This window comes from Salvia hispanica, chromosome 1 (genome assembly GCF_029641045.1).
Source record: "Salvia hispanica isolate PSC_SH4W2 chromosome 1, Shi_PSC_v1, whole genome shotgun sequence".
Lineage (NCBI taxonomy): Eukaryota > Viridiplantae > Streptophyta > Magnoliopsida > Lamiales > Lamiaceae > Salvia > Salvia hispanica.
Window position 1 is genome coordinate 37,970,405 of NC_142692.1, and position 21,510 is coordinate 37,991,914.

Genomic DNA, 21,510 nt, shown 5'->3' on the forward strand with positions numbered 1-21,510 from the left:
GCATGAGGGCCAAGGGTGGCAACCTGCGGAATCCCTCGCTTCCGGGCGCCTGCGTCCCTGGTGGGGGCCCATCACCGAAGTGGAAGCACCCTGCGGAGACTGCGCTAAGAAAACCGGGCATATCCCCAATAGGCTCATATGTGGGAGGCGGGGACGACGTGTACAACTCGGCAGTGGCCGTCATCCAACTCTGCCACTCCTCAGGAAACAGACCGACGAGCCTCATGATACCCTCGTAGGGCTTCACCCCGTGACAGTTGGCCTCCTCCCATAACTTTGCGTAGTGAGCTACGAACTCTGCCAGCGTATCCCCATGGCAGCGGCGGTAGGACCGGTAGTAGCGAATCACTGCCTCGGAATCCGCGCCAGCTCGGAGCGGCCTACGATGGGTGTAGCGCTGTCGTGCCATCTGTACGAAAGAATGGCTCTCAAAAACGCGAAAAGAGAAAATAACGTATAGAAGTAATATGTATAGTGAAATATATAGTACTAGCCGTCGCATCGATAACCTATTAGGGTTTTTCTCCGATAGGGTAGATCGTATTAGCATTCGTTTTGAGTGACTCGTGGGCCCTCATAATTTTGGACGTTCTTTCTCTTTTTAAACGTAAAGGTCGTAACACAGTACGCCGTAGTTCGCATTTAAAGTTCTATTTTCAAGACAAGTTAGGGGTTCGCCCTATCTTGCATCTTTCTGTTGATTTCATCGCTCTTGGAAGCGGTGTAAGAGTCGTCATTCACGACTATTCGTTCATAGCTACTCTAGCCTAATGTACCTCCTTAGGCGTTCTAGGTTTGCATGCATTAGTCATTTCGTAACTTTCTAAAAACTTCCTCGATCTATCATCATACTTCACATAATCAGGCATGCATAACTAATAATACTTTAGCATTTGTAAGACATCCTTATGCTTAACATTTTAAACTTGAAATTCTCTGGTTCGTAGAAAAATGGAATTTACATGCTTTTCCTTGAAATCCTTGAATATTTTTGAAATATCTTTAAAAGAAATCATTTTTCCTTTTATCAAGTCCTTTCATAAATAACTGAAAATTTTCTGGTAAGAACTTCTTTCTTACCTCATTGCTGCGGTTGAACGTGACGAGTCGAGGTGTTGGGTCCTTTAACTTTCCATTTAAGTCATGTTCTAGCCTAGTGCTATCATTCTAGACTAAGGCTTGAAAGAAGGTTCTTGGGTCCAGAGCGAAAGAACGGTGCTCTGATACCACTCTGTCACGACCACAACTCCCTAGTGCTAGTGAGTGTAGCTATTTCGCAACTAAACAATTCTCAATAATCAAGGGACAACAATAAAAGGATGAAATCACTTAAATCAAAAGTATCAAAGGCATATGGGTACATAGTCAAAACGTGTTCAGAGTATCAAGACTAAGTTCATAGCTTTCTAGCACAAAATTCTAGTTTTTGCAGCGGAAGAGTCCAAGACAAAATAGCACGTATGAAGACATGCTACTTTGGGTTACCTAACTACTTATTTAAAATGTTTGTCCCAACACCTTCGCCTGCTCGTCCACGTTCAACCTGCACATTTGAAAAATAACATGCAGGGCTGAGTATTTGATATACTCAGTGGGCACATTGCCAAAAATGGTTCTATCTTTAATTGTCAATGCCACAGTTGAGTGATCACGGGGTTTTACTTAAAAGACCCGAGTCACTAAAATACTTTTCCTTTAGTAAAGATTTGATTGCGCAATCACGTAACATAGATATACCATATCTGAAACTGATGTGAACCGGGAATGTGGCCACATTCCACGACGGTCACTGGACCGGCCAACCCCTTTTGTTAGCTCACGGTCCCCTTATGTGTACACTAGTCCGAGTAGGGTTTGCGGCCCTACTGGGACCCGAATTCGATTTAACTTGAATTGGCATAGCCAAGCAGATAGGTAATCATAAAACAAAACATGGCATGACAACATACTTGAGCAAAGAATCACATTTTCATACTAAAAACACGTTTTAAAAGAATGCCCACCTCAAAAGCTAAAGCTCCTTCCGAAAATTTCCTTAACTTGGTCTTAGATGACGTTCGAAGACGTCCCTTTAGGAAATAAAATGATACTTAATTAGATTTTGAGATATCCGTTAAGCTTAAACATGAATGCATCCTAAGTGTGTGATCATTTTATTCTTCCTCTAAATTTTCTAGAAGAGTTCTAGAATTCTTGAATATTAATTAAATCAGTAGATTTAATTAAATTGGGAAAATTATTCGCTTAACTTGAGGGTGTTACCTCCTAAGCCATTCATTTAAGTACTAAAAATTTGGCTCGAGGTCTATTCATCGTTAGCGTATCGTAATTTCTTAAAATTAATCATTTGAGCACTCTTGCTAATTTCCGGAAAATTAGACTTATCTTCGTGGAATTAATTTGCGGACTATTAATTATTAAGTCCATAACATCGAAAGGCCCATGATTTAATTAGGTTCTTCATACCTACTTCAAATTAATTAGAGGCTCAAATTAATACCTTCATCACCAGCCCAACACAAAATAAAATTTAGGAGGCCCAACATCTAAAAAGAAAACCCAAATGCTAGAATTAAAGAGGCCCAAATACTACTCTCCCTTCCTTCAATCCATCGGCCTCTCTCTCATCCCTCATCTTCCCCAAATCAACACTAGCCCTAATCCAACCTCCCTCATCTCTCTCGGTGGTATCGCCGCCTCACCCGGTCGCCGCCATCTCGTCGTCAACGCCGCCACCCGCCGCCGCCACCTTGCGGCTGCCGCTCGTCGCTGGTGTCGCACCGTCGGAGAAGGAGAGGGAGCATCGCCTCTCTCTCTCTCTCTGTGCACCCACAGCTCCGCTCCGCCAGCGCCGCCGGCCCTCCGTCGAGCTGCGTTTCCCCTCATCGCTATCGCAGCCATCATCGTCTGGATGCGCCGCCGAGGCAGCCACAGCCACGGCGATTCGACGCTGGGATCGGGCTCTGCAAATGGCCATCCTGCCGTTGCTTGGTGTACGCGATACCGTCTTCACCTCGGAAGCTGGAGCTTGCCGTGGAGTCCCCGCGGCTGCCCTCATGGCCTCGCCGTCGCCGGCGGTCTCCGAGGATCCCTTCGGCCCTAAAGCTACGTTCTTATACTCCCTTCTATGTATTTTGTTGAGATTTGGACAGTAGTTATGTTGGTGGCCTTTTTTTTTATTATTGTGACTTGAGTTTGTGAGTTTTGAGCTAATGTTTAGCTCACTGCAATGAGCTTGATCTTTAGGCTAAAGTATTGATCTTGAAATGGTTATAAAGTGCCACTGTGGTGGGGCTTTTAACATTTGAAGGCAGTTGCAACAACATGTGAGTTTCTATGCTGTGAAAACTACTTAAGCTGTTGATTTTTGATGTAAAGGCAGTAGCTTATTGCTTCTGGTTCTAGTGTTTCTACATGATGACATGAAAGATTGATTAAGAAAAAGGATGGGGGTGTATTACCTCTTGAAACCCCAGCTGCTTGAATTTTCAGCTCTTAGAACTCAAGCTCTCCTACTCTCAATCTTGTTATGTTGCTGGAAGTTTGAAGTATGCGGAAGGGAGTTCATAAGTGTGGTGGAGGGGCTTTTTATAGGCTGATTTTGTGTACCTTAGGGGAAATTAAATGGGCTGTCAAAGCTCTTTGTTCTCATGCTGCAGATGGCACCTTTAATTCATTTCATTTGTCTCTTTCTTGAAGCCTAAGTACTACCTTCATTAGGTTATTTGTTTGATGTGCAGGGGAGCAGGTGGCTGCTCGGGTTGGACTGAATTGGTGCAGCTGGAGGGCGACGGTTTGGGTTAGTTGAATGGCAAGGAGTCGGTCAAGGATAAGTTGCCACTCCAAATGAGGCAAGCCTCCAATTTTTTTTTGGCAGCATTGAGAGGTAAACTCTACTTGTTTTATCTCAGTTTGTCCCTCCTTAATTTATTGTTTAGTACACAGATTTTGCAGCCTTGTACTCCTTAGTTTTAAGAACCTTTGTTTTCTCATTGCAGCTCTCGGTTGAGGTGGGGAGGTGCAGGAGTATGCTTGCTATTTTTAGTACAACTTGTGTTCACTTTTGCAAGGTATTGTTGTCTCATTTCCTAGAATTTCCTCTTACTTGGCAGATTTTCACATTTGTTATATGAGGTTTTGTTAACTTTTGTCATTGTCTCAATTTCTTTTCGGGTAGAGCAAGACTTGGCTGCTGTATTGCTCCCGGCCCAGCCCGCTATCCTCGGCCTGACGGGCTTCTCGGGAACGGGCCGTGGTTCGGGCCTACAGGAAGAAAACCGAAGGGCTTGTTTGAAGGCTCACATCCCGATCTTTTACTTCATGTAACTCATTGGAAAGCTAGTTTGATAGTTTGTGTATGTAGAAGGATATTCGAACTTCTTTAGTCCGAAGTGTATCTTTAGTCTGTTCTAATTTGCTCGCTCATCCTTATTTTTTTTTTATTTCTATCTTCTTGTAACGAAAATAATAAAAGAAAGAATTAGTTTCAATAAAGGCTCACGTTCCATTTATTTAAATGAAAGGAGAGGACGTTACTTCTCTAGTTCCACATTACTATATTGAACACAAATAATTATAAACTGGCGCGGGTATTACAGAAAAATTGCAACATGTTGGTGAAGCTTATTTATTCACATTTCATATTTATCATCGTCATAATTTTTTATTTACTAAGTGATTAATTCGTGAGTTATAAATTTATGTTGCTTCAGTCATTAGCTACTAAAAGGTCAACATAACATGAGGGCGAAATATCTGATCGGCTGATCCAATGATTTCGAGCTTCAAGGTTAAGCTACTTTTATCTAAAGATTGAATTCAGTCACAATCTTTTCCTACTTTATTATGGTGTTTGTTCAATTGTGCTGATTTTGACAATATTATAAGTAAATACTATATACAATTCAATGAGATAAGTAGAGACTGAATTATGATAAAAAAACTATTTAATTAGTTGGAATAATAATTTATGTATATACAAACAAATACTTACAAATTTACGTAATTGTCTTCAATATTTATAAAGAATAAATTTATACAACCATTAATTTGAAGCTAAGATTAATTTTGTTGAAGGGGTGACTACGATTCATTATCTTATAAGATTATCATCCGAGAATTTATTGTGGCTTTCAATTTCATGAACCAAACTTAAATACATAGTATAAGATTATCATCCGAGTATATTGATATTGATCGATAAGCTAGTCTCAAGAATTTAGATTGTTACAATTCCTATGCTTAAGATTTTTATTAGTAAATTTGCAAAACAATTGAGAGGATCTCCAACCATTACACTAAACTCAAATTTATTTTAGTGTAAATGACACACTAAATATTGATTTTACTCCAACCATTTATACTAAACTCAAACCCAAAAGAATAATTTCCATTAATTTACTTTTTATACTCTTACTTTTCAATCATACCTACATATTTTATCTAAATTACATACTAGCTAATGCCATGACACTTTAACAATAACTTAAATAAAATTAAATAATATAATACTCCAGATTTACCGGATTATGATTAGATTAAGTTTTTATTAGTTAGAGTGAACTACATAAATGATACCTGATCTTTCACTTTCGCACATAAATGGTACCTGATCTTTATTTTATATCGTTTTTGGTACCTATAACTCACATTTTTGGTACCTGATGCAATTTCGACCCCAAAATGCCCTCTAAACAAATACATATTTCCATTTGTATCATTAAGGTTATTTTGGGCATACAAAACTAAGTACCAAAAGTGATATTATAATTTATTCACTCATTCTTCTCACTCTTTATACTATTATTATTAATCAATATTTAAATTATTATTTTGATATTATAAATTAATAATTAATTTGTTTTTTAATATCAGTCAAATATATTTAATTATAGTTATATTTATAATTATATTTAATTATTATAATAATATTATTGTTATAATACTAAAAACTAGTTGTAATAAATAAATAATAATAATATAATTATTTAAATTATGAATCACACAATATTATATAATAATAATAATAATAATAATAATAATAATTATTATTATTATATTACATTATACTAATAAATAATCAATATAATCTTAATAAAAGTTTAAAATTGTGAATTGTATTCATAATGATATTAAGAGTTGAATATTTTTAGTTAGGTGTTTCAACCATAAAATGAGTATAAAACAATTCAATACAAAATACTTAATTGATTTAAATATTTTTAATAATTAATTTAATTAGGTGTTTTGTTTTTGATTTATATTATGAATGCAATTAGATATATGTATAAAACACTAAAAAGAAAGAAGAAAAAGAAGAAAAAAGAAAAAAAAGAGGAAACATAAACTAATAAGAAAAAGAAAGAAGAAAGGAAGATAAAATACTAAAAAGAAAGAAGAAAATGAAGAAAAGGAGAAACTAAAGATGAAAAAAAGAAATAAGAAATGAAGAAAAAAATAATCACATGTTTGGTATACTATTTAATGGAAATTTTCAAAAATATCTTTCATAACAAAATAATCACAAGTTTGGTACCTAGGGTTATTTTTGTCACCGGGTACCAAAAACGATATAAAATAAAGATCAGGTATCATTTGCGTGCGAAAGTGAAAGATCAGGTACAATTTATGTAGTTCACTCTATTAGTTATTATAATTTTATTTTATGCATTTAGCTTATGTTTTTCAATTATAGAATTCCGTTATTATGTAGTATCGTTTTAATTATTAATATTTAACGATTATTTGTTATAGTATTTGATAGCATATTTAGTTTGATATTAGCATTTTGTAATATTAGTTTAAAATAAATAATTCTTAATTTTGAAAAGTAAAACCTACCTAATTATGTACGTGACTTTCTCCAATTATGTATATGTAGAATTATGAAATAAATAGAAATGGGTACTATATTTATATTAATATGGGCCTTCCTCTCTCTTTGAGCCGTGTTCGATCTGAAAGTGGCCGTGTTCGTGTTCGTGTTCCTTCAACCCATTTATGGCCCGAATCTCTAATCTTCCGCAGGTTTTACTATTTTATTTCTTTCTCCAACTTGCATGTTTGTATTTGTTTAAATAGATACTCTGATCAATTATGTGTAGAGAGCCGCTTTTGTTTCCAAGTGCCAGACAGCATCTCCTATCTTTTTTCTAACGCAAAGACATAAATCTTTTGAAAAAGCTACCAGCTGGTATTTCTGGATAATACTATTAATTAGATTGTACTTGTATTATCATCTCTAAATAATTTGATTTGTATTTTGATTATCTATATGAGTTTGGGATAGGAGACGATGGTCTACCTAATATCTTCGTAACTGAGACAAAATGTATTACTACATCATTGTTTTGGAAAGAAAACATCTGCCCTGAGCCTAAGCCTAATCTTATTGTCATGTTTGAAGATAGACGTTCATTTTTTTGTTGCATTTTCCTCTAAAGACGATGGCACCATTGTTGAAAATAGTGTAGCCTTTACACGGGCAACTCTTGCTATTACAAAAGAACCAAAAACTAGAAGGTAAATAAAACAAAAGAAAAACAATAAGAGAACAAGATGCAAACTATTGTCTTCTTCAAGTCGAGTCGAGGTAACCCTCTCTCCGCAAGACGAGATACGCCCCGGCTAGTGCTCACGGATTGGCGCAACGTCCCGAAAGATGAAACGACTTTCCTCCTACCGAGTTGAAGCACCTCAAACTCGTAGGCTCCGGCGAACTTGAATTGGAGGCGAGAACCGAGCAATGTAGTGCTCCTAAGATGCGAACTAGAATGTTTGAGAGCTTAGAGAGAAGAGAGAATGATTGTTCGTGTGTTCTCATCTCTCAAATCCACACCTATTTATAGGATAGGAGTGGCCACATGAGAGGTCTCGGCATTAACGCACCTCATAACCATATTGGAGGTTACATCATATGAAAGGCAAAGAGACTTGGAAAATGAAAAGCTTAAAGCTTTCCAAATTTCCTCACGTTTTTCTTACAATCCCCCACATTGGTTAGAGCGCTGCAAGCTCAAACCAACACCAGACACAAATGCATGTATGCAGACTTTTTGCTCAGTTCTCGAGAAACGATACTGTCTTTGGAAAGGTAACTTGTGGTTTTGAACCTTCCATAGTCAACACTATCGGACATACCGGCGGGCTAGTGGACGCGATGCCTTGAACTATTCCTCCTTGGTGTATGCCTAGTCAATAGCATCAACACAATATTGTCTCAACTCCATCAGTTCTCACGTTTGTGTCCGTTTCGGCCGTGGAACACCTCTTTGGAATTCGTAAGTGACTCACACACACGAAGCGGCCCCACTTCTCACTTACATAGGTGATTCTTTCATGAGTATCCTGTCATACTGCATCTCCTTGAGATTTCAAGAATCATTAAAAGTCAAAAGACTTAGCCTCTTACCACGTGCAAGTTACTACACTCAATGCTTTCTAAAGAATGGGCGAAGATAAATATCTTCTGAGTGTTACAACTAGATTTGTATAGCTTTGTTTCCCATTGAACCAATCCCATGGGATCTCCAATCGTATGGTTGGGTTACCACTATACTCATCTTTTAAGATGTGGTTTTCAGTCCCATTCCTTTTAGCAATTTATGCATTTGATCACGGTTTAAACCTTTTGTTAATGGATCCGCTATGTTATCCACCGACTTAACATAGTCAACTGCGATAACACCACTTCTGATCAACTGCCTTACGGTATTATGTCGTCGACGAATGTGTCGAGACTTACCATTATAGAAGTCACTGTGTGCTCTACCTATAGCTGCTTTACTATCGCAGTGTATCACTACTGTGGGCACTGGCTTCTTCCAACATGGAATACATTCTAGGAAATTTCTGAGCCACTCGGCTTCTTCCCCTGCTTTATCCAAAGCGATAAACTCAGATTCCATGGTGGAACGAGCAATACACGTCTGTTTCGTTGACTTCCACGAAACAGCACCACCCCCCACAGTGAACACATACCCACTCGTCGAAAATGAGTCTTTTGAATCAGAGATCCAATTTGCGTCACAGTACCCTTCAAGTACTTGGGGATATCTTGTGTAGTGCAATCCAAAGTCAATAGTATACTTCAAGTATCTCAAAATTCTGCACAGAGCTTTCCAATGTTCCTTGCTTGGATTGCTCGTGAATCGGCTCAACTTGTTCACCGTACAAGCAAGATCTGGTCTAGTACAGTTTGTGATAAACATCAAACTTCCTATAACCTTTGCATACTCTTCTTGAGCAACAGGCTCACCCATATTCTTGCTTAGATGGACATTGAGCTCCAAAGGAGTCTTTGCTGGCTTACAATCAAACGAGTTGAATTTCTTAAGCATTTTCTCAACATAATAAGATTGCGTTAAGGCAATTCCCTCATTAGTCCTCAAAATTTTGATTCCGAGAATTACATCAGCTAGACCCATATCTTTCATATCGAAATTTCTTTTCAACATGTTTTTTGTCTCGTTAATAATAGCACTATTGCTGCCCATTATCAACATATCATCAACATAAAGACACACAATAACAAACCCGTTATCTGTGTTCTTAATGTAAACACACTTATCACACTCGTTGATAGTGAATCCATTTGTCAACATCACATTGTCAAACTTCAAGTGCCATTGCAACGGCGCTTGCTTCAATCCATAAAGAGACTTACCAATTTGCATACCTTGCGTTCTTGCCCGGGCACAACAAACCCTTCAGGTTGCTCCATGTATATCTCTTCTTCCAAATCACCATTCAGAAACGCAGTTTTCACATCCATTTGGTGAATCTCAAGATTGTGCAACGCAGCAATCGCAAGAAGCACCCGGATGGAAGCTATTCTCGTAACAGGTGAGTAAGTATCAAAGAAGTCATGCCCTTCTTTCTGCTTGAAGCCTTTCACCACTAGGCGAGCTTTGTACTTATCTACAGTACCATCGGGTTTATATTTCTTTTTCAGAATCCACTTGCATCCTAAGGCCTTGCAGCCTTCCGGCAAGTCTACTAACACCCATGTGTTATTTAGCATAATGGATTCCATTTCACTGTTGATAGCTTCTAGCCACCACACTGCGTCTGGGCCAGACAATGCTTCTGATAGTGACTTTGGTTCACCATCCAACATAAAAGTTATGAAGTCTGGACCAAAAGTCTTAGCAACTCTAACTCTTTTACCACGTCTTGGTTCTACATCCTCGGGACTTGTCCTCGTCACTTTTGGAGAATTAGAACTAGTGGTTTCATCCATCGTTGTTTCACTAGAATGATCATCTTGCTTCTTGCAAGGAAACACATTCTCAAAGAATACAACATTCCTTGACTCAATTACTGTTCCTTTAGCTACATCAGGTATAACTGACTTATGGACTAAGAAGCGACATGTGCTACTGTTCAATGCATATCCAATAAAGATACAATCGACTGTTTTAGGGCCAATTGCAACTTGTTTTGGAGGCGGCACTTGTACCTTTGCTAAACACCCCCACACTTTGAGGTATGTATATGGAGGTTTCTTTCCCTTCCACAATTCATAAGGAGTCACATCCCTATTTTTGAGTGGAATCTTATTTAAGATGTAATTTGCGGTTAGCAAAGCTTCCCCCCACATGTTCTGGGGTAAACATGAATTAATCAACAGAGCATTCATCATCTCTTTCAGTGTTCGATTTTTGCGTTCAGCAACACCATTCGACTGAGGAGAATATGGAGCCGTGGTTTGGTAAATTATACCACTTGCATGACATAATTCTTCAAACAGCGCCACATATTCACCACCTCTATCACTTTGAACACACTTAATTCGACAATTAAGTTGATTTTCAGCTTCATTTTTTAAGTCTTTAAACGCTTCAATTGCCTCATCTTTACTTCTTAATAAGTAAATATAACAATACCTTGTGCAATCATCAATGAATGTGATGAAATACTTTTTACCACCTCTAGTTTGCACAAATTTTAAATCACATATATCTGTATGGATCAACTCTAGAGGTTTGGTGCTCCGTTCTACCGAGCGGAACGGCAGCTTAGTCATTTTTGCTTCAACACAGACTTCACATTTCTTTTGTGAATTAAACTCATCAACTTTTAGTAAATCAAGATTTACTAATCTTTTTATAGCATTTAGATTCACATGTCCTAATCTACAATGCCATAAATCGGCGCACTCAAGCAAGTAAGACGAAGAAGCATTCTTATTATCATTCACTTGATTCGGTACACGGCCAGTGGCCATTACATTAAGTTTGAACAAGCCATTGGAAAGATAACCTTTTCCAAGGAAAGTACCAAACTTGGATAACATAAACTTGTCAGAATCAAACACTAGCTTAAAGCCATGACTAACAAGCAAACTACCAGAAACAAGATTTTTGCGGATGTCTGGGACATGCAGCACATCCTTCAGCTTCAGCTCACGACCAGATGTCATTAAGAGCTTCACTTCTCCCATCCCAACGACTTCAGACGAGTCTTGGTTTCCCATGTGGAGCTTCTTCTCTTCTACTTGCTTGTAGGTCGAAAATTGGCTACGATCAGAGCACACATGCACAGTAGCTCCGGTGTCAACAAACCAAGCCTTCGGATTGTCAACATGGTTCACTTTAGAAACCACAGCAGCCAAGTCATCATCGTTGAAGTCTCTCTCGACCATGTTAACACTCTTCTTGAATTTCATCCTTTTAGGCTTTCGGCAGTCCTTCGCCATGTGGCCCGGCTTATCACAGTTGAAGCAGTTGCCTTCAAATTTTCGGACAGCAGCTACCTTCCCTTAGGCGGGGACGCTTGGAAGATCCTCCCTTCTCCATCAGATTTGCCTTGGCATGTTCAGGCCCTCCTGACTTCTGATGGTACCGCCTATTATCCTCTTCTACACGAAGACGGACAATCAGGTCTTCTGGCTTCATCTCCTTTCTCTTGTGCTTTAGATAGTTCTTGAAATCTGTCCAGCACGGAGGAAGCTTCTCGATCATTGATGCAACAACAAACTGGTCTGGCAAGGCCATCCCTTCAGCGTGGACATCATGGATAATGATTTGCAATTCTTCAGCTTGCTCTACCACAAAGCGAGAGTCCACCATCATGTAGTCCAGAAATTTTGCGACTACAAATTTCTTTGTACCGGCGTCCTCGACGCGATACTTCTTGTCAAGAGCCTCCCACAAAGCTTTGGAGGTCTTAGCCCCGGCAAAGATGGAATAGAGACTATCCCCCAAGCCGTTCAAGATATAGTTCTTGCACAAGAAATCTCCTTGATGCCAAACATCATAGGCAGCCCGGACATTAAAGTCCGTCTCCTCCTCCGGTACAGTTGGAGCATCCTCCTTGAGGAAATTGGAATCACCCAACGTAGTTAGGTAAAACAACATCTTTTGTTGCCAACGCTTGAAATCCAAGCCCTTGAATTTTTCAGGCTTGTCAGCTTGAGCCATGACCCTTGAGGTCGAAACAGGTGCCATCGTTGAGGAGCCAGCTGCAGCAGAAGATGATCCAATGAAGTTGTTTCCGTTCCCTCCAGCTTCGGTCGACATGATTTCAGCAAGAGTACACTATCTCGTCTTGCGATTGTTGGAAATAGTGTAGCCTTTACACGGGCAACTCTTGCTATTACAAAAGAACCAAAAACTAGAAGGTAAATAAAACAAAAGAAAAACAATAAGAGAACAAGATGCAAACTATTGTCTTCTTCAAGTCGAGTCGAGGTAACCCTCTCTCCGCAAGACGAGATACGCCCCGGCTAGTGCTCACGGATTGGCGCAACGTCCCGAAAGATGAAACGACTTTCCTCCTACCGAGTTGAAGCACCTCAAACTCGTAGGCTCCGGCGAACTTGAATTGGAGGCGAGAACCGAGCAATGTAGTGCTCCTAAGATGCGAACTAGAATGTTTGAGAGCTTAGAGAGAAGAGAGAATGATTGTTCGTGTGTTCTCATCTCTCAAATCCACACCTATTTATAGGATAGGAGTGGCCACATGAGAGGTCTCGGCATTAAGGCACCTCATAACCATATTGGAGGTTACATCATATGAAAGGCCAAGAGACTTGGAAAATGAAAAGCTTAAAGCTTTCCAAATTTCCTCACGTTTTTCTTACAACCATCTCACCCAAATATTACTTATATTTTCCCTCTATTCTAACAAAAGATTATCATTTCACTTGGTGTACCGGTAATGGTCTACTTCATCTTAGTGATGGCAAGTTGGGTCAGGCCGCTCTTTGGAACCCGACAACAAATGAGTATAAGATCCTCCCTAAAACCTCTTTGGAACCTCACCTTTAATGTTTTATTGAAAGATTTGAAATGGTGTAAGACCTGGTGATCAAGGTATGAGTCTTAACAGAAGTTATCAGATTCACTTGTACTCACTCAAAACTAATTCCTGGAAGCGAATACCATTACCTTCCACTGATGAGTTTGAGTTTGAGTTTATCGGTCTACTTGCATAAATGGGGTTTGTTATTGTTTAGCATATCCAAAAGTGGCTCCTTGGTCCAATGTTATCCTTGCGTTCGACTTTACTACTGAAACTTTTTCCACTCTACCCACACCTGAATCTGGCTTGGAAGCTTTATTAGACTATAAAGGGGGATGAAGACGCTCATTCAGTTCCTAGTATTCGTGACTATGAATTTTGGATCGTGGATAAGAGAATCTATTTTCCATACTTACGGTATTCTGGAGCTGTTTCAACTTTTGCAGGATGGTAATTTAGTGTATTTCTCAAGCAACATGCAAAAGGAGATTGTTGTGTTTAATCGTACCACTAGAAAGTTGAAGTCTCTTGGCATCTGTTGCCCTAGTTATATGTTTCCGTTTGTTGAGAGCTTTGTTCAACTCAATGGAGTATCTACTTGGTAAGTAAAATTTCTTTTGATTCTCAATTTCTTATGAGTAATGTGGAGTATATTATACTATGATTCAATTTCAGCTTGATGAGAAGCATACATGGATTGACAACGTGAGCTTACTCGAAAGGGAGTTGTGACGGACTTTATGGCTAAAGATTAGTGCCGGACTCGGAATTTGTAATTCGGTTTTCAGCAATGGGGAAATGTTTATGCACTGCGATTCTTGAAATCAACAATAAGTATGATTTAATGAATTGATGCATTGATGCATATAACATTTGATATGATATAAGAGCATCCGCAATGGTGCTTAGGCCAGCCATAGGCCAGCCATTCTCTCTCCTGCCACGTCAGCAACAATAAAAAATCCACCTGCCACATCAGATTTAGGCCAGCCATAGGCCAGCTGCAATAAAAATAATTCAAAATATACTACATTTACGGAATTAAAATTACGATTAAATTACGGAATTAAATTTACGACACATATACGGGAAAATTCATTAATTGCATTTAAAAAAGTTACATAGATAAAAAAAAATCCGGGCTTCCACACACGAGCCACCGCCCCACTCTACTCCTCACTAATTTATTAAAAAAATACATAAAAAATGTTAGTATGCCTTGAATTTGTGTTAGTTTGCCCCCGGCCCAACGGTATGACATGTTTCTGTTTTAGGTTTTAATTTTGTATTGGGCTAGTTGTTGTTGTCCATCGCTGGATGTTGCTCTTGTACAGAAATTTAAAGATAGAGAAAATCGCGTTTATATAGTTTTTCAAAAATTAAAAAAAAGAATTAATTTTTTTTTTAAAAAAGAATTAAAATTTTTTTTAAAAAAAGAATTAAAAAAAAACAAAATTCGGCGCTGGCCGATCGGGCCGCCACAATGGCGGCCAGCGCATCGGCCAGCGCGGAGCGATCGGCCAGCCCACGCCGATCGGCTCGCCGATTTCGCTCTCGCCGACTGCAATGGTTCGGCTAGCCGATCGGCCAGCGCGACGAATCGGCTAGCCGGTCGCTAGCCGACCATTGCGGATGCTCTAAAACTCCCCTTGAACTTGAGCTAATCAACATTACAGATAAACAAGTAATCTTTTAATACCAACCCTTGTACTCTTGCGTTCTCGCATTTGGTATTATAGTGGACGACTGCAAACGTGATCTGGTTACGTTGGAGATGGTATATATAAACAAGCTTAACGCTTCTTAAAATAGGTCCTTAATTTGTTACTAATACATTGAAAATAAATAAAAACTAGTAATTACAATACGGGCTCTAGTGGCCCTTAAATTTGTCCTCATTGTGTTGTATATTTTTCTTATCCAAAATTTCTAACTCTATTGTGTTTTCATGCCGGGCACAGTACTCTTAACAGATGAGATTAATACTATTTGATTTTGATATCTAAACAATTTCATATACTATATCTCACAGAGAGCCACTACAACATCCTACATATATATCCCATAAAATTTGATCAAATTAAGCAATTATTTCATCCAACATGCATTCCCTGAGCCTGACTTCCGCCATATGATTGTCCATTCCAATGATGTCACAACACTCACATCTATCCATCTGAGAACAAAAAAAAAGTAACATAATTATTTATTAGCAATAATGTTGGTGCAAATAGATACTAGTACCTGATAGCGCTTAGCGGGGGGTGAATAGACTTGAATGATGTTGATAGCATCTGCAGAATGAGAGGCACACGGAGGCAGAGGAAGAGGCCAAGCCCGAGCATATGTAGTGATAACTTCACCGCGCTCGACTGATTTATCCACCACCTCGAGAAAGAAACTGTGTGGGGCTTCACAATATCGAGGGGGCCCTCGTATTGAACTTGTAAAAAGGGAGGCTTATGTCTCGACGCTTTGACCATGGTTTGAATGTTTCGAGGGGCATCTGCAGGTGGCTGCGCGGGAAGATTGTTTCGTATATCTGTGCTGAATATCCCCATGCAATTGAGATGGTCCAGTTGGTTTGCCTGTGGTGGCATATTGTTTGCTGCAACATTCTCGACTGGTCGGCTGCTGCAGCCCTCATCAGATGCCGAGTCGATTCAAAACGGTCCCTGGACGGAAATATTGGCTCCACCTTGTCCATGTGGTGGAGGGAAAGTAAGGGGGAAAGAGGGTGAGATGATAGAAAACCAGATATATCGCCAAGTAAATCAATCTGATGGCTCCCCATCTGAGGAGACAGATTGGTCCCGATGTCCGCAATACAGTTTTTAGTTGTATTATCAGAAGAAAACAAGTATGCATATCTCTTCAGACAACCATCCATATCCTCAGCCAATGCTTTGGCAACAGGATAACTCATGATGATCCCGGCTCCACCAAATGCCTCCTCGAAGGAGAACCAATAACCCGACATTAGAAACTCTGACTGCCCCCCAAGGTAGAAATATCTGGTGTGATCCAGCCGCGCCAACACCTCCACTATATTATCCACGAAGAAAATGGTGTCGTCGTCTCCCATCACCACCCACCTCACTTGCTGATGGTCCCCAGCTGCAAATTCCCTCATGACCTCGAGGATACCGTGCACCATCCTGCTCGCCCGGAGATCGTGCTTGTTAATTAGTAGACCTCTGAGGTCATCCGAGACTCTGTAAGGTGGGAGAGTGGGGGACCACGCCTCCGATGGGAGTTTGTCCAGGAACAGAGCACCTCGGGTGGCACCCGGCCGCCACCATGATTCTGTGTAGGCCTTGCGGTGGCGCCACGCCTTTTCGGACCCCAGTATCCCGAAGAGCAGGTGGCTCAGATTAGTAGGAGCTGGAATTATGTTTAATGACTCGGATTTCAGCACACCGGAAGCTGGGGAAATTAGCTGTTTATTTATGCATGAAATGGAGATTTGATACAAAGTTAGGCATAGTATCAGCAGCACTACAATTCTTGATTTCATATTTCATCAAATTGTGCAGGCTTGCAATTTTCAGATTTTGCTGTGATACTATATATTGGATTGGATTGGATTGGATTGGATTGGAGTAGAGTGGAGTGTGTGTAACATTCCATGATTATTAAGCCATGTGACATATACTTAGGGCGCACTCAGTCAATAAACTTTGTAAAGGTAAAGTATGACTCACAATATTGTAACAATATTTTATGGAGTAATAGTTAAACTTTGTAGCACACAAAAATTACTACTACATATGACACTGGATCCCATACAGAAAACTGCTCAAGTCTCCGGGCCTTATTAAATATTCAATCAACGTTGGAGTGATTTGCATCAATTTCATTAAAAAATAAAATAATTAGTAAAATAATTACAGTTGATTAGAATTGACCAATTAAAACATAGAGGTGTCTTCATCTTGGAACAAGTTAGCATGATTTAGAGATGTATGAGTCAAAACTACTTTAGCTTAATTGGAAGATAGTCTAATTAAATTAGATACTCTACTACTTTTCCACTTCCAATGCACTAATTATGGGTGTGCAACTGCATGGTACTAAAAAGTTGCAACCTATTCTTTCCCTTCTTTATTCCTATTTACTACTTTTTCGTCTCAAGATTGTTGAAACATTTTTACTAACACAGAAATAAAAAAATTGATGTATAAAAGTTAAAGTGAAGAGAATAAAGTAAGAGAAAAAAAAATTTACTAAAGAAAATAACTTAACTAGCTTGGAAAAAACCAAAACGATATACAATTCAACTACACTGAGAAAAATAATTATGATCCACACATTGTCAATATCTACCAATTCCTCCATATATTTGATGGGGTGTAAATAAAATAATATGGTACTCCTTTCGTCCCATTAAAGATGACTCACTTTTATTTTTTGGTTTGTCCCAATCAAGATGAATCATTACTAAAAATGGAAACACTTTTATCTCTACTTTATTCCTTTATTTTATTTACTCTCTCCATTTAACACACAAAATAAAATTGTATAAAAACCAGTGCTGAGGAAGGAGTCATCTTTCTTGGGACAGAGGGAGTAATAATTCTACTCTACTAATTCAAACCAATTTCAAAACAAAAGCACATGGTAATAATTCTACTCTACTATTGAGTGTAAGCAATAGAAAATTGATCCTCTAGCTATTTATAGAGAAAAACCACTATGCATCGATATAAATTATTGTTGAACCCAGACTCTCACCGTCTTGTCCCACAAAAATACACTGAGTTAATCTTTATTTCGACCCAGCCTATTATTATCTAAAATTTCTCGGGCTTTCAAAACTAGATGGCCCGACCCATTTTCACGAAATAAGCACTTACAAGGCCCTATTTGTTTTCAATATAAATGATGAATTAAATAATATCTATTTTTTGTTGTATTGTACCGAACTTTGGTACACTATACCATTATACCATACAGTTCATAAACTTTATACCGAAAAATATGTAAATGATTTATACTACCTCCGTCCCTGAAAATTTGTCTCATTTTTCTATTTTCGTCCGTCCCCCAAAATTTGTCCCATTTCACCTTTTACCATTTTTGTTAGTAGACCTCATATTCCACTAACTCATTCCTACTCACATTTTATTATAATACTAATATATAAAAGTATAACCCACAATCAACTAACTTTTTCAACTCACTTTCCATTACATTTCTTAAAACTCGTGCTGGGTCAAAGTGAGACAAATTTTGGGGGACGGATGTAGTAAATTATTAATGGATATATTTATCGTTTTTATCCAAAATATTAAATTTTAATCGCTATATACGTTACATATTGTTAATTCGATATATATTGATTTCGATACATATTTTAGACTATCGGTATACAGGTAATATTCGTTTTACCAGTAATATTTTCAATAATTTTCGTTATATTTGGTAATGTACACCGGTAAATTCGTTATGTTCGTTAAATTTTTTGGTAATATATACCGGTAATATTTGTATATATCGGTAATATTCGTTAAACTGATATATACCGTTAATATTTTCGGTATACCGTGGTATAAAAAAATTCATACCGTTACCGTATAAAAAACTTTTGGTACCGTATCGTACCGTATACCGTATACGAGTATGACTAGTTAACGCCACTTCAAAATCGATATGTTTTAAGAATCGGGGCCTTATTTCCCGTAAAATATTGAACCCGAGATTTTGGTTATACACAACATTTATCTCGGGTTGCAAATATCTTCCATATTTGAAATTGTAGCTCATATGAACATTGTTCTCTAACATATTCAAATTAGTCAATGTAGAACGTGTATAATCTCCAAATCCTTTGATCTCGTTGGAATGTTGAAATCTGAATTAAAATTTTTTAGAACAATTACTAATATTTACCATGAGGTAACGCGTGTCGGAGCAAAATCTCATGATAGAGGTAATAATGTGCCATCATGTGCTCCATATACTCGTGTCTTTACCATTCGCGCTCAATAAAATCTTTTGCCGCTACAAACTTCCCGGCTTATGTAAACTCAGCCAGTACTCTAAAATAATATCTTTGTACGTCATCACCTCCAGCTCTCTGTGTTGTAGAAGGATTTCATAGTCAACACACATTTTGCGATCTTCATAAGCAACGCCATTTATCTTGCCTTTCGGGAACCAAATGCCATGTGTATGAAACTTTTCGATATTAACATGTTCTTGAAGTCTTATTGTTCTGTTCAAAGCTGAAGGCCCACTATAGCAAGAGTTGAATTTATTCTAGTGTACTGTGGCTCTAGAATAGATTTTGGCCGAATAGACTTTGTTTGAGCGAGAGATTCACAATTACACAAGCCATTCATTTCCCTAAATTAAACACTCCCTCCGTCCTGCTTTAGGAGTTCCGGTTGATCAATTTTAGGCGTCTCGCTTTAGGAATCCCGGTTGAGATAAATTAATAAAAAATGCCTACAAAGTGTTAAAAGTGGATCCCAACATTCACTAAAACTAATAAAAAAGTGTTCAAACTGGGTCCCAACATCCACTAAAACTAATAAAAAAATGTTAAAAGTGGGTCCCAACATCCACTATAACATTTATTTATTGGACACTCAATTAAAAGTGGGTCTCAATATCTACTACAATATTTATTTATTACACACTCAAACACTTTTTTCTTAAAATATGTGTCCGACTCAACTGGGACTCCTAAAGCGGGACGGAGGGAGTAAGTAACAAGAAAATGCGAGACACAAAAATAAGTAAACAAAAAAATAGAAGAAAAAACTTTTAAAAAAAAGAGCATGTCAAATGAGCCTATTAATGGTTACCACATATAGACAATAAAAGCAAAATATAAGAAAACTCATTGCACACATACGTAACCCTAAATGGCATCCACTGCCGCCACTCCTCCACCTCCACACGGCCACACCCATTCCCCATCTCTAACATTTATGAAAATCATGACAATATTGAAAAAAATTGAAAATCAGGAATACACATAGATTCACACATAAAAAAAACAAATCTAAAACTTAAAGATGAATAAAAAAACATTAAATATGAAAAATCTTACGAGAAGAAAAAGTGAAGCTCTACCGTGAAGCTCAAGCTTTGAAAATGGGATTTTAGGATGGCTGGCCTACTATGTCTAAAACCATAGCTCAAGCTTCAGGTTGGTTGTGTTTCATTTATGAAACTACTTGGTCATATATTTTACTTTACTTTGTCAATAGATGGAGGCGTATTGAGTCTTTGTCTAACTGCATGAAGTGAAACCATGGTTTGAGTCCAAACCTGTTTGTAGATATACCTTTTATTCCTATGAAAACAATTGTAATGTGGATAAATCATTTAACAATTGACCCTCTAATTAGTTGAGGTGGGAATGTGATAACAAATGGAATGGTCACTCCTATGTTCACATTTTTGTTATCTGGAATCACCCAATGGGATCTCCATTCCTATTGGGGTGGGAATGTGTATGATTATTCCCATTGAGCTAATATAGCTAATTATTACCACGGAGTATATTTTTTGACATGCAATTATGTTAACTACTACTCCTCTATATTATTTTTTTTATGGATAAAGTATTTTAGAAAAAAATTGACTTGTTCATTATTATTATTGGTAGTTAATTTGGAAAAGTTACAACAATATTCAAGCTCAAGTATGCATTCAAAGTTTGTGCAAAATCAGAATAACCAAAAGTTCTTATGCTAAGGCACCAAAAACTCTTATTTAAATAAATTGCATAAGTATAACGACGTGGTTTTGATGAAGTGGTGTCATGTTAGATTTAGTTTTGACCGACATTGAATTTGTTGAAAAATTACAATAATGTTAGGTTGTGTACGACCTTCAAATAATTTCGTGTATGTAGGTGCCGACAATCGTTTACTTTTATTTAATGGTAATGTTGCCTATCATTGTCTTATTACTACCTATGTCCCTGAAAATTTGATACATATTACTATTTCGGTTCATCCCTGAAAATTTGATACACTTCACTTTCATTTTTGGTAGTGGACCCCATATTCCACTAACTCATTCCTACTCACATTTTATTATACAACTAATACTTTAAAAGTATGACCCACATCCCACCAACTTTTTCAACTCACTTTCCATTACATTTCTTAAAATCCGTGTCGGGTCAAAGTGTAGCAAATTTTGGGGGACGGAAGTAGTAGTATACATGTGGTGATGACTCTCTTGCTACTTGTTATTTGCAGCTCAGATGCTTTACTTCATATACCGGGCTTTGCTCGGCTGGGG

The 21,510-nt window shown here is 38.0% G+C and overlaps 1 long non-coding RNA gene and 1 pseudogene across 3 annotated transcripts; one reads left to right on the forward strand and one right to left on the reverse strand.

Annotated features, from left to right (window-relative positions):
- The first annotated feature begins 2,638 nt into the window (after window positions 1-2,638).
- LOC148933745 (uncharacterized) lies at window positions 2,639-4,439 on the forward strand. 2 transcript variants are annotated; one of them, XR_016134410.1, is made up of 4 exons: window positions 2,639-3,326; window positions 3,741-3,886; window positions 3,999-4,070; window positions 4,178-4,439. It is a non-coding gene; the product is annotated as an uncharacterized LOC148933745 (long non-coding RNA). The 2 variants fall into 2 exon arrangements; XR_016134409.1 differs by having other exon boundaries at window positions 2,665-3,886.
- A 10,677-nt stretch (window positions 4,440-15,116) lies between these two features.
- LOC125220766 (uncharacterized) lies at window positions 15,117-16,762 on the reverse strand (annotated as a pseudogene). The gene is made up of 2 exons (XR_016134624.1): window positions 15,490-16,762; window positions 15,117-15,421 (listed from the first exon to the last, which is right to left on the reverse strand). The product of XR_016134624.1 is annotated as an uncharacterized LOC125220766 (transcript).
- Between the last annotated feature and the right edge of the window lie 4,748 nt (window positions 16,763-21,510).